Source organism: Kogia breviceps, chromosome 10, assembly GCF_026419965.1.
Source record: "Kogia breviceps isolate mKogBre1 chromosome 10, mKogBre1 haplotype 1, whole genome shotgun sequence".
NCBI classification, from domain to species: domain Eukaryota; kingdom Metazoa; phylum Chordata; class Mammalia; order Artiodactyla; family Physeteridae; genus Kogia; species Kogia breviceps.
The window spans coordinates 28,509,649-28,524,197 of record NC_081319.1 but is presented as its reverse complement, the minus strand read 5'-3'; positions in this window follow the sequence as shown (position 1 = coordinate 28,524,197).

Genomic DNA, 14,549 nt, shown 5'->3' with positions numbered 1-14,549 from the left:
TACCATCCCCTTTCTTCTGTCCGTTTTTGTGAACTATCCGAATACATTTTGAATCCTTCTGTGTTACTCAGTGTTACTGGAAGCTACCACCCCTGGGAAAGCTCACCAGGGGCAGGGTCCTGTTCACTTCATCTTTCTAGTGCCATGGACAGTGTCTGGAATAGGTAGGTAGTCAACAACTGTTTGTAAAATGAGTAGTAGTGAACTATTCGGAGGATATGAATAATTCTTTTTTAATCATTACAAAGTGAACTATGAAATTTGAGAGGAGGAAGAGGAGGAGGTGGTCTAGTGATTTGGTTACACATTTCACTGTTTACATTTACTAATATGTATAATTAAACACTGTGTGTCCATAGAAAGAAAAAAGTAATAAATCATGGTCAGTTGGAAAGCACTGATTATAAGCACCGAAGAGTGGGAGTGCTCACAAAGTGACCATGAGTTAGCATTATAGCTGTTCCCCTCAAAGCTCTTCTGAGTATAAGCAGCAGAAACCTACTCAAAGTAGCTCAAGTGAAAATGGGAGGTGGAGGTTCATTGTAATGCTACAGCAATCTCACAGAATCCAAGAAGAGGAAACAAAGTTTACTTGAACTGTATGCAGATCAGATCATGGAGAACAGAATAACCAAGATTTCTCTACAGGGCTTTTCTCATTTCTGTATCTCAGAGTCAGCTCTTTCCCTTTCCTCTCGCTTGGCCTCCTCTGCCTAGTCATCTTAGGCAGCATCCAGCAGCAGTATCCTCAGACTCCAGACGATTTGCCTACTGTAGTGCCCGTCTTCTATGACAACCTCTCTGAGAGGGTATCTGAGCAGCCCAAATCATCTGACTTTTAGCGATGCCTTAGAAGTCATAGATAGGTGGCCAGCCAATGGAGTGGCCACCTGTGGTTCAGATGTTCATCTCTAGTCCGACCTGCAGTGGCTGAGGGCAAAGAAGGAGGGGGATATATTACCTAGAAAGCTTTACAAGTAGATAAGACAATGAAACATATCTAGTAGTTTTGTACTTCTAGAAGTCTATGAATTCCTCAATTTTAGAGGTGTTGTTTTATTCTTTTTGTACACTTGGCTGGTACCTAGTAAATCTTCAGCAATTATCTGATGGGTGATTGAATGACGTATGGGTGAGACTGAATGCCCATTCAACTCTATGAGATACCATGTCACACACAAGAATATCTATAATCAAAGAGACACACAATAACAAGGGTTGACAAGGATGTCGACAAACTGGAACCCTCATACGTTGCTGGTAAGAAGATAAAATGATGCAGCCTGTATGGAAAACAGTTTAGAACTTTCTTAAAATATTGAATATAATTTACCATATGACACAGCATAGTCATTCCTAGGTATCTAACCAAGAGAACTGAAATCATTTGTCCACATAATGGCTTGCACACAAATGTTCATAATAGCCAAGAAGTGGAAACAGCCAGTGAGTGGATAAACAAAACGTGGCATATTCATACAATGGAGTACTATAAAATGAACTACGTATTGTTAAATGTTACAATGTGGGTGAACCCAAAAAATATTATGCTGAGTAAAAAAAGCCAAATACAGAAAACCACATATTGTATGAGTCTATTTATGTGAAGTGTACAGAAAAGGCAAATCTGTAGAAACAAAGTAGATTAATGGTTGCCTGAAGGTGGGGATGGAAACAAGGAGTGACTACAAATGGGAGTTTCTTTGGAGAGTGAAAAAAATACTCAAAAATTAGATTGTTGTTATCACACACCTGTAAATTTGCTAAAAATCATTGAATCATACACTTAAAATCAGTGAATATTATGGTTTGTAGATTATACCTCAATAAAGCTTTTCTTTTTTTAATCTGTGAGACAAAAAATGGCCATATAGGTTCTCTTGCAGAACCAGAGCCCTTTGGCTGATCCTTAATATTATTTTTCTCTGTTTTCTGAACGGACTTGCACCCAATCCACTGTTGGTTTCACATCCTCCTTACAATATAGCTTGTGCAGAAACAATCCTAGAGGAATCAGAGTGGACAAACCATTCATTTGGGGCTGTAAAGCGTACCGGAATTGTGTTGCGATAACATCAGCTAATAACCGGCTAAAGCTAAGATGGTAGCTTCTTCTGTTGTAACTTGACTCTGGTAGCTTCTTCTTCATCTTCATGGCCCAGATGACCAGTAAAACCATTCCCTGCAATACAGACAATTTACTCATCTGGGGAGGTATTATACACCCGCTGTTATTATATGGGCCATTTTCTTGCTCCAGAAAATAGAACCAGCTGGTCATTTCAAGTATCCATAGAAACTATAATGTAATTGCCCAATACAGAATGCCACATCACTGTATGGAGAACATCTGTTACATTCTTCACCAATATATATTGTGATGTTTCTATAATCTCTTTAACATAAGTAATCTTTCCACGTAGAAGGGGTTAAGGCTGGAGATGACATAAAGATATAGGAACAGTCAAAATATTTCTCAGCCATCAGTATCCTCCTCTGTCCTGAGTGGTAAAGGGAGGATGATGTTGAGCAAATAATGATTTTAAAAATAATAATATCATAGCTAGATATTGTATAGATAATTTTATAATTCAATTTTTAAATTACTCTTATACATTCAATTGACCACGACTTTAACCTTGCCATTCACACGGTGCTTGAATACATAATTTGAAAGTAAGGAATCACTCAAGCGGTCTACCCCTTCTACCCTTTACCAGAGATTTGTGCTCTAAAAAAAATTTTTTTTAAGTTTTTGCCCGATTTCATGGATGAACCATAAATTATGCCAGGTATGATTTAAAGAAAATTGACGGTTTTTTTCTGGTGGGGGGTGGGGGGAGCATGCCAGGTGGCTTGCGAAATCTTAGTTCCCTGACCAGGGATTGAACCTGGACCATGGCAGTGAAAGCACCAAGTCCTAACCACTGAACCACCAGAGAATTCCCTAAAACTGACTTCTTTCAAAAAATACACTGTGAATTCCCTAAACAGGGTGATTTGTTGGTTTAAAACAAATTTAACGCATATGTAAGTGTGCATTGAATATGTATGTAAATGTTTGTATGTTCTTTACACAACGGCATCAGATGGTATGATATGGGTACCTCTAAGATTTTTTTCTCTGATGATCACTTTGAGCCAGTAAATGTTTGATCAATCCCTGTGTTGAACCCTTAGCCCCATAAAGGGCGGTCACAGATGGAAAGGATAGTGATGGGAACTGCTAGTTAAGGAGATATCTTTTTTTTAATTTTTAAAATATTTATTTATTTATTTGGTTGCACCAGGTCTTAGTTGCAGCAGGCAGGCTTCTTAGTTACGGGTCACCAGCTCCTTAGTTGCAGCATGCATGTGGGATCTAGTTCCCTGACCACGGATCGAACCCAGGCCCCCTGCATTGGGAGCTCGGAGTCTTATCCACTGTGACACCAGGGAAGTCCCTAAGGAGATTTTTTTAAAGCATTAGAGCAGAGCCTTGAGTCAAGTAGAACAGAAAAGAATTAGCACCAAAAGAGAGTGAAAATCCAAAAGTACTGGTTTTAATCTCTAGAAATGCACAGAAAAAAAGAAAAAAAAAAAACAGTAAAGAATAAACAGGAGTTAAGGATTCTTAAATGCAAAGACAAATATAAAATGTTTCCTAATTAACCGGAGCACCTTGTAGATATTGAGTATAACTTAGGAAAATAATGAACTTGTGTGTCATAAATCAAGCAGAACGTATTCTTTAGGCGTGATGGATGGAAAACAAGGGATTGAAATTATTAAAAGTTCATTGCAAAAATGAAAGGATTTCGATGGTAAACTGATGATACTTCCTGTTTATCATATGAGCTTCTTAAGTGAAATAGATCTCGAAACACACTTTTCAGAAGCAAAGTACTGATCTTCCTGCATTAACAGAAAATAAAAAAAGAAAAAATATCAATCAGGCCAAAAACATTACATGACTCAATGTCTTAGGGACATAATGGGATTAGAATTAAAGTCTGAAATTGAGGTGTCTGTCTTTAAGGGTTTATATGCAAGGTATTTATCTTTATCTTGGTCTATTTAAAAGATACAAGAGTTTAAAATGGAAGAGTTGGAAATAAGGAAAACTGAAACAGCTTTTAAATAGTATGGGAATGGAGGAATAAGTATTCAAGAGTGTGTGTACTGTAAAATGGCACTAATTTGGATTAATGAGTATAAATAAGCCTTGTCTAAATTAGTAAAATATGAACAGGAAAATATTTGAAAAGAAAATAAATGTTCTTTTTCTAGTGCATGCCCTTGCAATGAAAAAATGACTAACAGAGTTACTGGGCCTGATGCTAGGGCTAGTTTAATTGGTAACTGAGGCTTGCTTGTAAATGTGCGTTAATTGCTTCTTTTCACCTGTGTTAATCAACATGTATTTACTGAGCTCCTTACTCCATGCCCACAAAATGCCAGGCAGGACACCAGTGACACACAAGAGGACTTCATAAATCTGGCTTTCTTAGGGGTCCATTAATTTACTGAGCAGCCCACCCAATTAGAGGGTCAAATATTTATAAAATGGTCACAGACCCTCCAATATTATAAAAGAAGATATTTCGTAAACAGTCCTGATCTTGGGCATTTGTTGACGGCCTGTACTATCATTCAGTGGCGCTTTCAAGGAGCAAATATTTTCAGTCACTCTCGTAGTCTTCTTCAACTGCTGTTGGATGCCTTTAGGAACAAACCTCCTCCCTTCTAATTTACTGCTTATCCTCTCCATTGTAATGGAAAACTGCAGCGTTTCCCATTTAATTTTCTTTTTAATAATTTTCATTACTTTAATCAAATCATGACTTTGTTATTTCATTTTAATTTATTTTTATTTTCATCATTTTCAAAGTAATAACTATAATAATAACAACAGACGCTCCTATATGCCAGCCTCGGTGTTAACCTGCTCTGGTGGACCTCTGACTTTTGTCTCCTGGCATCCATTTCCTTTTCTTTGGAAAATAGCGTCTAGATTTCACTTTGCTTATGGTCCATTTGATTTAGGTGAGTGGACTTGTGATACAGGTTGGACTTCTGAAAATATCCCATCTCCCTGATTATGGTCATTGGTCAGGGATGAGCCAGATTGATCCAAGAGAACTGGTACCTGTTTTGATGGAAATGTGGGGAGGGAGATGGTCTCTTTCTCCTATGATGACTAGCTATAAAGATAATAATGAAAACTTGGAGAGGTCTCTTGAAAATGGAGAAAGCAAAAGCTAGATATGGAAAAAGAGCCTGAATCCTGACAACCTTAAGTCCCTTGGATTCAGCTATACCTGAAATCCACTCCTAGAGTTTTCAGTTATATGAGCCATTATAACCTCTTTTGTGCTTATGACATTTTGGGTTCTGTTTCTGACCCTTGAAACTAGAAATATCTGCTTAATAGACATTCTCTATTTCATTTACTCTCTCACTGTCGGGGGAAGATATTGTAATTCTCTACATTTTAGGTGTCTAAAATCTGAGGATCACAGAGATTAAGAACTTTGCCCAGTGACCCAGCCATTAAGTGATAGAGTCAGTACTCAAATCCATGTCCACCTAACAGCAGTGTCCATGCTCTTAACCCCTGCAGTCATCTGCCTTCATGCTTCATTTCTCTGTCTCTCCAGCATTTAACACAGGTTCTGACACATGCTCAGTGTTTTGTCAATGTTTTATGAACTAGTTGGCACTAGAGGAGAGAGGAACAGGCTTTCCTGACTAATGGACAAAGGCATATAATAAAATAGCATGGAAGAAGATAAACTGGAGAGTGGGAGATTTAAAGGGGTGGGGGAGTAATAAGACAAATTTCACTAGAGCAAAGGGTTTTGGAGAATTTCTGGAAAGTGGCCCAGTTAAATCCTTTTTAAAAAAGTTGCTTCTCAAAAGTGGGTTAAACATTTACCCAAACTATCTTATTTATTTGATTCATTTACTTTATAACCCCATATTTCATAGATAGTACAAAGGTAAACTTCAGAATGGTTAAATTTGCCCAAATTCCTAACAAGTGAAGGCAAATCAGCGTAGTCGTCTCCATATTTAAGACAAGCTTTTTCCACTTTGTTACTATTTCATGATATAGCTTTTTTTTTCTTTAAACTCACACTAGTTAATGATCCCGAAAGGACCTACTTTTTGCTCATGTTCCAAGGGCTGTGATGCTTATCTGAGGACAGATCTCTCACGGAGTTGAAAGGGAACTCTGCCCTCAGATATGCTCTGTGGAATTGTGTAGCAAGATAAGAAACAACCTCTTAAATGGACATGTAGACACGTCTGTCCTAATTAAATGATGCCCCATGTAGTCTCTGGCTTAATCATACCACAAAGTGCGCCCCAAATATCACTTGCCCCCAACATATGTACAGACATATGAGGACCAGCACCACAGTGCGAGGGAAAACGTGCAGTATGAAAATGGCTGCTAAATTATATCCATGTCGTGGATCTCTGCCAAGGATGGCTGACAAGCCTCACCTGTCTGGTTCACTCATCCTTTGCAGATCTGAGTCCATTAGGCAGATGATGGGGGAGTGAGGCTAAAGCAAACTGAAGATATTAAGGCTCCATACGTCCATAAAAATGGATGATTGCACAGAGATTCCATCCCAAGTGATAGCCTGGAAGGCAAAGAACTCATTGAGCAACTCCATAAATTGTCCTTATTATTTAGCATATGTAAAATATGTGAAATCCTATCAGTACTTTCAACTCCCTGAATGCTTGCCGTAGTCCAAGCACTTTGCTAAGCATCCTGCATTCCTTATTGCATCCTCATAACCACCCATGGGGTTGTTGCTGTTCTTGTGTGGATTCCAGAGCTAGGGAGGGTGAGGCTCAGTGAACCTGCCCAAGGTCACACAATTCATAAGTGATGAGGCTGGGGTTCAATTTTATGGCTGGCTGGCTGTCTCTGGAATGAGGATACTTATCCACCATGTTATACAGCCCCTGTGAGAGATTACACAGAACATTAAAGATGTCCTCTGGAATGCAACTTATTCAATTGCATTCCTTTTAATTTTTTTATCGTGGTAAAATATACATAACACAAAATTGACCATTATTACCACCTTTAAGTGTACAGTTCCGTGGCATTCAGCACATTCACACTGTTGTGCAACCATCACTACTGTCCATCTCCAGAACTGTTTCATCCTCCCAAACTGAAGCTCAGTACCCGTTTAGGAATAACTCCTCACTCCTCCTCCCTCTAGGTCCTGATATCCACAATTATATTTTCTGTCTCTATGAATTTGATTATCCTTTGTACCTCATACACGGAAACATCCAATATTTGTCCTTTTGTGTCTGGCTTATTTATTTAACATAACGTCTTCAAGGTTCATTCATTTCGTCGCACTTATCAGAATTTAATTCCTTTTACGGAATGAAAATTCCTTTCATTCCTTTTAAGGCTGAATAATATTTGATTGTATGTATATATTAATACTGCCTTTGGGGTTTTTTTCTGGTTTTTAAAATTTTATTTATTTATTTTTGGCTGCATTGGGTCTTTGCTGCTGTGCGTGGGCTTTCTCTAGTTGCGGCAAGCGGGGGCTACTCTTTCACTGTGGTGCGCAGGCTTCTCACACGGTGGCTTCTCTTGTTGTGGAGCACAGGCTCTAGGCGCACAGGCTTCAGTAGTTGTGGCACGGGAGCTCAGTAGTTGGCTCATGGGCTCTAGAGCGCAGGCTCAGTAGTTGTGGCACACGGGCTTAGTTGCTCTGCAGCATGTGGGATCTTCCTAGACCGGGGCTCGAACCTGTGTCCCCTGCAGTGGCAGGCAGATTCTTAACCACTGTGCCATCAGGGAAGCCCCTGCCTTTTGTTTATCTATTCATCCATCAATGGACATTTAGGTTGTTTCTACCTTTTGCCTATTTTGAATAATGCAGCTATAAACATCCGTGTGCAAATATTTGTCTGTATCCCTGCTTTCAATTCTTTTGGTTATATACACAAAAGTTAAATTGCTGGATCATATGGTAATTCTATGTTTTAAGTTTTTGAGGAACCACACCATAATGTTTGCTTCCAATTTCTCCACATCCTCATCAGCACTTGTTATTTTCTGTTTGTTTGGTTTTTTTTGTTTTTGGTTGTTTTCTTTTTTCTTTTTTTCTTTTTAGATAATAAGCATCCTAATGAGTGTGAACTGGTATGTCATTGTGGTTTTGATTTGCATTACCCTAATGGTTAGTGATGTTGAGCACCTTTTTATGTGCTAATTCACCATCTATATATCTTCTTTGGAGAAATGTCTATTCAAGTCTTTTGTCTATTTTTGAATTGGGTTGTTTGTTTTGTTCTTGTTATTGAGTTATAGGAGCTCTTTATATATTTTGGATATTAATCTTTTATCAAATATATAATTTGTAAATATTTTCTCCCATTCTGTGATGTCAACAAAAATTCAAGTAACAATCAAGTTAAGAAGAAAAACAGAGAATTTTATTCAAGCCAAACTGATGATTATAACCCAGGAGACAGACTCCCATAAGCTCTGAGAACATGTTCCACTGGTCAGGAGTTAGAGATGCAGTTTTATCCATTTTTGAGCCAAAGATGCATGTATTATACTGACAGGTAAACATTATACATAAAGTTCATTAGAGCTCTTTTTGTCAGGTGTGCACATACAGAGTGAGCCTTTAGGTCAATGTGACCCTCTGTACAGGATGAGAGAGAAATATTAATCTTAAAAATTACAATGCTGGCTTCAGAAGAAAGAGACTATTAGTTTCAAAGTCTGATTATATCCTCTTGCCTTGAGGAGGTCTGGTTAATATATAATACAGATGAACATTGCACACTGGGAAAGGCCCATCACAAATGGGGGCATATTATATGTGTTTCCATTCTGATTTAGTTTGACTGTACTGCCATAGAGAAAGTTATGATTTTTCCCCATCAGTAGGTTGCCTTTTACTTTGTTGATAGTGTCTTTTGATGCACAAAGGTTTTTAAGCTCAATTACATTTTAATGAAAAGATGTTTTTCAACTGGATATACAGCATTGTGGTCAGGAAGAGGCTAAGATGGGTGACAGAGATCCTCTGCATCAGAGAGTGAAGCACATGAGGCAAGATAATAATTAAAGACACGTGGAGACATAAAAATTAAGTGTTGGGGGCAAAGGATGGAGAAAGTAATGGCTCATATCAACAATAGGGACCTGGAAAGCCTTCTCAAGTGGGAACTATTGCTCAAGAAGTAAGGCTGGAGAAGGTAGAGACTATTGATGACCAGCTGTCTACTCTAAGGAGGAAGAAGAGAACCCAGCCAGGGAGATGGAGAAAGAGAAGTTAGAGGGAGATTCTGTTGATTGCTGTAAGATATCGACATGTACAGTGGGCAAAAAGTCTTGACTTAGTGTCAAAAGAGCAGCATTCAAGTCCTAGCTCTGCCAGATATCAAAGATCTGGAACAAAGTCACTTAACATTTCTGAATGTTGGTCCCATCTCTAAAGTTGGGACAACAGGACCTGTCCTTTCTATATTCATGTTTGCTGTAAGGATCAGATGAGACGATGTGATTGTCATCACCTGCAATGTACTGTCCTTATAGAATTATGGAAGCCAAGAAAAGAGACATCAAGCTGGCAGGTATGCTCAGCCATTTAAAATTTGGCACCGTATATAAGAACTTAAGACAGAGATGTGGCAATCTCGAGGTCCTTGATGTCCAAGCAAGCCTTTTTAGTGGCAGGAGAGGAATGGAGGCCAAATTGCCATTGGTCGAAGAGTAACTAGGAAAGGAAGAAGTCAAGTCTGAAAAAATGGAGCATGCTTTCAAGTCATTTGGCAGTGGTAATTTGAAATGAAAAGAAGGTCATGGGAAAATTGTATGGTCCTAATGAGGACAACACAATTATTGTATCCACTCTGCACCACTGCCACAGAAGTGCATGATCATAAGACATTGGACTGGCTGGCTAATCAGAATCACCCAGGAACTTCCCTCGTGGTCCAGTGATCAGGACTCCGTGCTTTCATTGCCAAGGGTGCGGGTTCAATCCCTGGTCTGGGAACTAAGATCCCACATAATGCACGGTGCCGCCAAAAAATAAATAAATAAATAAGAACAGCCCTGCCATTTATCCATAGTAGTTGACCCAGGTTAAGTGTATAAGCCAAATTCAGTCAAGCAGGATTATATTTGCAGGTATTGGAAGACAGAAGAGGCAATCTTTCCTCTAAGGTAATCAAATTGGAGGGATAAGCCTGGGGTTCTCCCTGTTGGTCTCACTCCCCATCCCACCTCCACTTACCTGGTTGTGTGGAGGAAGTCCATCAATTTTGGCAAAGGGTAAGATCAAGAACAGAAGAGGAACAGAGCCATGGAAGACAAAAACACATACAGCCTTCTGTTTCTAGAACATGAATCATCAAACTAACATCCGAAGGCCAAATTCAGCCCTCCACCTGTTTTTGTATGGCCTGTGAGCTAAGTGTGGTTTTTACATTTTTATATGGTTGTGGAAAAATCAAGGGAAGAATATTTCATGACACATGAAAATTATGTGAAACTCATATGGAGTCTCCATAAATAAAGTTTTATTGGGAAACAGCCACACTCACTCATTTACATCTTGTCTGTGGCTTCTTTCATGCTTCAAGAGCACAGCTGAGTGCTTGTGACCAAGACCATCACACTCGCAAAGCAGAAGATATTTACTCTCTGGCTATTTCCAGAAAAAGTGCACTGATTCCTGCTCTAGGTAAGGCCAGGTCCAGCCCTCAACTGTTATGTGAGCCCCCTGAATTTAAACTAATGGGAGTTAGATCTCTATCACTTACAACAAAGTGTTTCCCCAAAAATATCCTCTTGATCTTAAAGATGAGAAACATGAAGGTTAGAGGGACTAAGTGACTGAGTGGGTCATATAGTTGGTGACAGAATTGATCCTGTATCCTCTCAGCCCACTGCTATATAGGCTGTCTCCGTGGGTGTACAACATGCATAGTTGCCCAGGGCCCTCCCTCTCCTCACTTAGACAGCTCTGTACTTGGATTAATGTTCTGTTATCATAATCTTGAGGTTCTTCATACATTTCAAATGAGGAGTCCTGCATTTCATTTTGCACTGGGCCCCACAGATCATGTCATGATGCCACCCACCCAGCCTTCCCAGGCCTACAAATCCTCCTGTTTTCTGATCCCATTCTACATCCACATTAAAATTTTCAGTCACCTGTACACATTAATATTTGAGAAAGTGATAGTGTAACAGCCTCAATGTTTTAATGCTGACATAATTTATATATAGTTGAAAACACACATTGTCCTACCTTTATAACAAAATTACATTTCTCCAGGGTTCAAGTAAAATAGCTATACTTTTATTTTTCATGTGATTTAATCATCCTCATCACTGTCCTGCTTTGTATTTATTTTTATATTTCACTTGTACTATGGGAGTGGTATGGCCCAAGGAATGGATTTAGCAATTCTGCAAGTTCATAAATTATAAACAGGATTTCAAAAATGGTGCCTGTTATTGAAGCATCTGCCTGTGATGATAATTAAAAGGAAAACATTTAAAAAGTGCTTAGATATTTCCTAACAGAGCAATGTATGCACCATAACTTTATAGCAAAGGGCAAACCTCAAGGTTTAGTTGCCTAGTCAAACCTAAATCTCTGTCCAAAACAATTGGGCCCCCCCCCACACAAAAATGATCCTAAGAAATGCAAGAGAAAGAAAAAGTTAAATTACAAGGTACAATACTGTTCTCCATTTTTTCGAACATTAACCTATTCAGGCTATGTGGGGTTTTTATGTTTCTCTCTCTCTCTCTCTCTCTTATTTCTTTCTTTTTGTGTCGTCGTGTGCTCATTGTGATTTGTTTCTAGGTATTTTTTGATTTCCTCTTTGATTTCTTCAGGGATCTCTTAGTCATTTAGTAGTGTATTGTTTAGCCTCCATGTGTTTGTATATTTTACAGATTTTTTCCTGTAATTGATATCCAGTCTCATAGCGTTGTTATCAGAAAATATACTTAATATGATTTCAATTTTCTTAAATTTACCAAGGCTTGATTTGTGACCCAAGATATGATCTATCCTGGAGAATGTTCCATGAGCGCTTGAGAAAAATGTGTATTCTGTTGTTTTTGGATGGAATGTCCTATAAATATCAATTAAGTCCATCTTTTTTATTGTGTCATTTAAAGCTCGTGTTTCCTTATTTATTTTCATTTTGGTTGATCTGTCCATTGGTGAAGGTGGGGTGCTAAAGTCCCCTACTATGATTGTGTTACTGTCGATTTCCCCTTTTATGGCTGTTAGCATTTGCCTTCTGTATTGAGGTGCTCCTATGTTTGTTGCATAAATATTTACCACTGTTATATCTTCTTGGATTGATTCCTTGATCATTATGTAGTGTCCTTCTTTGTCTTTTGTAATAGTCTTTATTTTAAAGTCTATTTTGTCTGATATGAGAATTGCTACTCCAGCTTTCTTTTGATTTCCATTTGCATGGAATATCTTTTTCCATCCCGCCACTTTCAGTCTGTATGTGTCCGTAGGTCTGAAGTGGGTCTCTTGTAGACAGCATGTATACAGGTCTTGTTTTTGTATCCATTCAGCCAGTCTGTGTCTTTTGGTTGGAGCATTTAATCCATTTACATTTAAGGTAATTATCAGTATGTATGTTCCTATTACCATTTTCTTAATTGTTTTGGCTTTGTTATTGTAGGTCTTTTCCTCCTCTGTGTTTTCTGCCTAGAGAAGTTCCTTTAGCATTTGTTGTAAAGCTGGTTTGGTGGTGATAGATTATCTTAGCTTCTGCTTGTCTGTAAAGGTTTTAATTTCTACTTTGAATCTGAATGAGATCCTTGCTGGGCAAAGTAATCTTGGTTGTAAGTTTTTCCCTTTCATCACTTTAAATATGTCCTGCCATTCCCTTCTGGTTTGCAGAGTTTCTGCTGAAAGATCAGCTGTTAACCTTAAGGGGAGTCCCTTGTATGTTATTTGTTGTTTTTCCCTTTCTGCTTTTAATATTTTTTCTTTGTATTTAATTTTTGATAGTTTGATTAATAGTGTCTTGGCATGTTTCTCCTTGGATTTATCCTGTATGGGACTCTCTGAGCTTCCTGGACTCAATTGACTATTTCCTCTCCCATATTAGGGACGTTTTCATCTATAATCTCTTCAAATATTTTCTCAGTCACTTTCTTTTTCTCTTCTTCTTCTAGGACCCCTATAATTCAGATGTTGGTGTGTTTAATGTTTTACCAGAGGTCTCTGAGACTGTCCTGAATTCGTTTTATTCTTTTTTCTTTATTCTGTTCTGCAGTAGTTATTTCCACTATTTTACCTTCCAGGTCACTTATCCATTCTTCTGCCTCAGTTATTCTGCTATTGATTCCTTCTAGAGAATTTTCAATTTCATTTATTGTGTTATTCATCTTTGTTTGTTTGCTCTTTAGTTCTTCTAGGTCCTTGTTAAATGTTTCTTATATTTTCTCCATTCTATTTCCAAGATTTTGGATCATCTTTACTATCATTACTCTGAATTCTTTTTCAGGTAGACTGCCTATTTCCTCTCCATTTGTTTGGTCTGGTGGGTTTTTACCTTGCTCCTTCATCTGCTGTGTGTTTCTCTATCTTCTCATTTTGCTTAACTTACTGTGTTTGGGGCCTCCTTTTCTCAGGCTGCAGGTTCATATTTCCCGTTGTTTTTGGTGTCTGCTGCCAGTGGCTAAGGTTGGTTCAGTGGGTTGTGTAGGCTTCCTGATGGAGGGGACTGGTGCCTGTGTTCTGGTGGATGAGGCTGGATCTTGTCTTCCTCGTGGGCAAGACTGCGTACAGTGGTGTATTTGGGGGTGTCTGTGAACTTAGTATGATTTTTAGGGAGCCTCTCTGCTAATGGGTGGGGTTGTGTTCCTTTCTTGCTAGTTGGTTGGCATAGGGTGTCCAGCACTGGAGCTTGCTGGTCGCTGAGTGGAGCTGGGTCTTGGCGTTGAGATGGAGATCTCTGGGAGAGCTTTCGCCATTTGATATTATGTGGAGCCAGGAGATCTCTGGGGGACCAATGTCCTGAACTCAGCTCTCCCACCTCAGAGGCACAGGCCTGACACCCAGCCTGAGCATCAAGACCCTGTTAGCCACAAGGTGTATAGCACACAGAACTTGACTCAACACACTGTAAATACCGGGAAAGAATATATAAGGCTGGTACGAATCTGGGGAAAGCAGCACCCTCAACAGCTGGTTTCCTACCCATTGTTTTACTACCCAAAATAGATATGGCTAACATTAATTTTTGTCATTGCTAATGTTTAGAATATGTCTTTTCTAATCAACTGTCTGTGTACACATAAAACTTTAGAAAATGAAATCTCACTGTATACACTGTTAGGAATTTGCTTGTGAGCATTTCCCCCTGTCTTCATTATTCTTCTTCAATGCCATTTTAATAACTACATTGTATATCATTGTGATGGTTAATTTTATGTGTCAGCTCGTCTGGGCTATAAGGGAATGCCCAGAGAGCTGGCAAAACATTATTTCTGGGTCTGTCTGTGA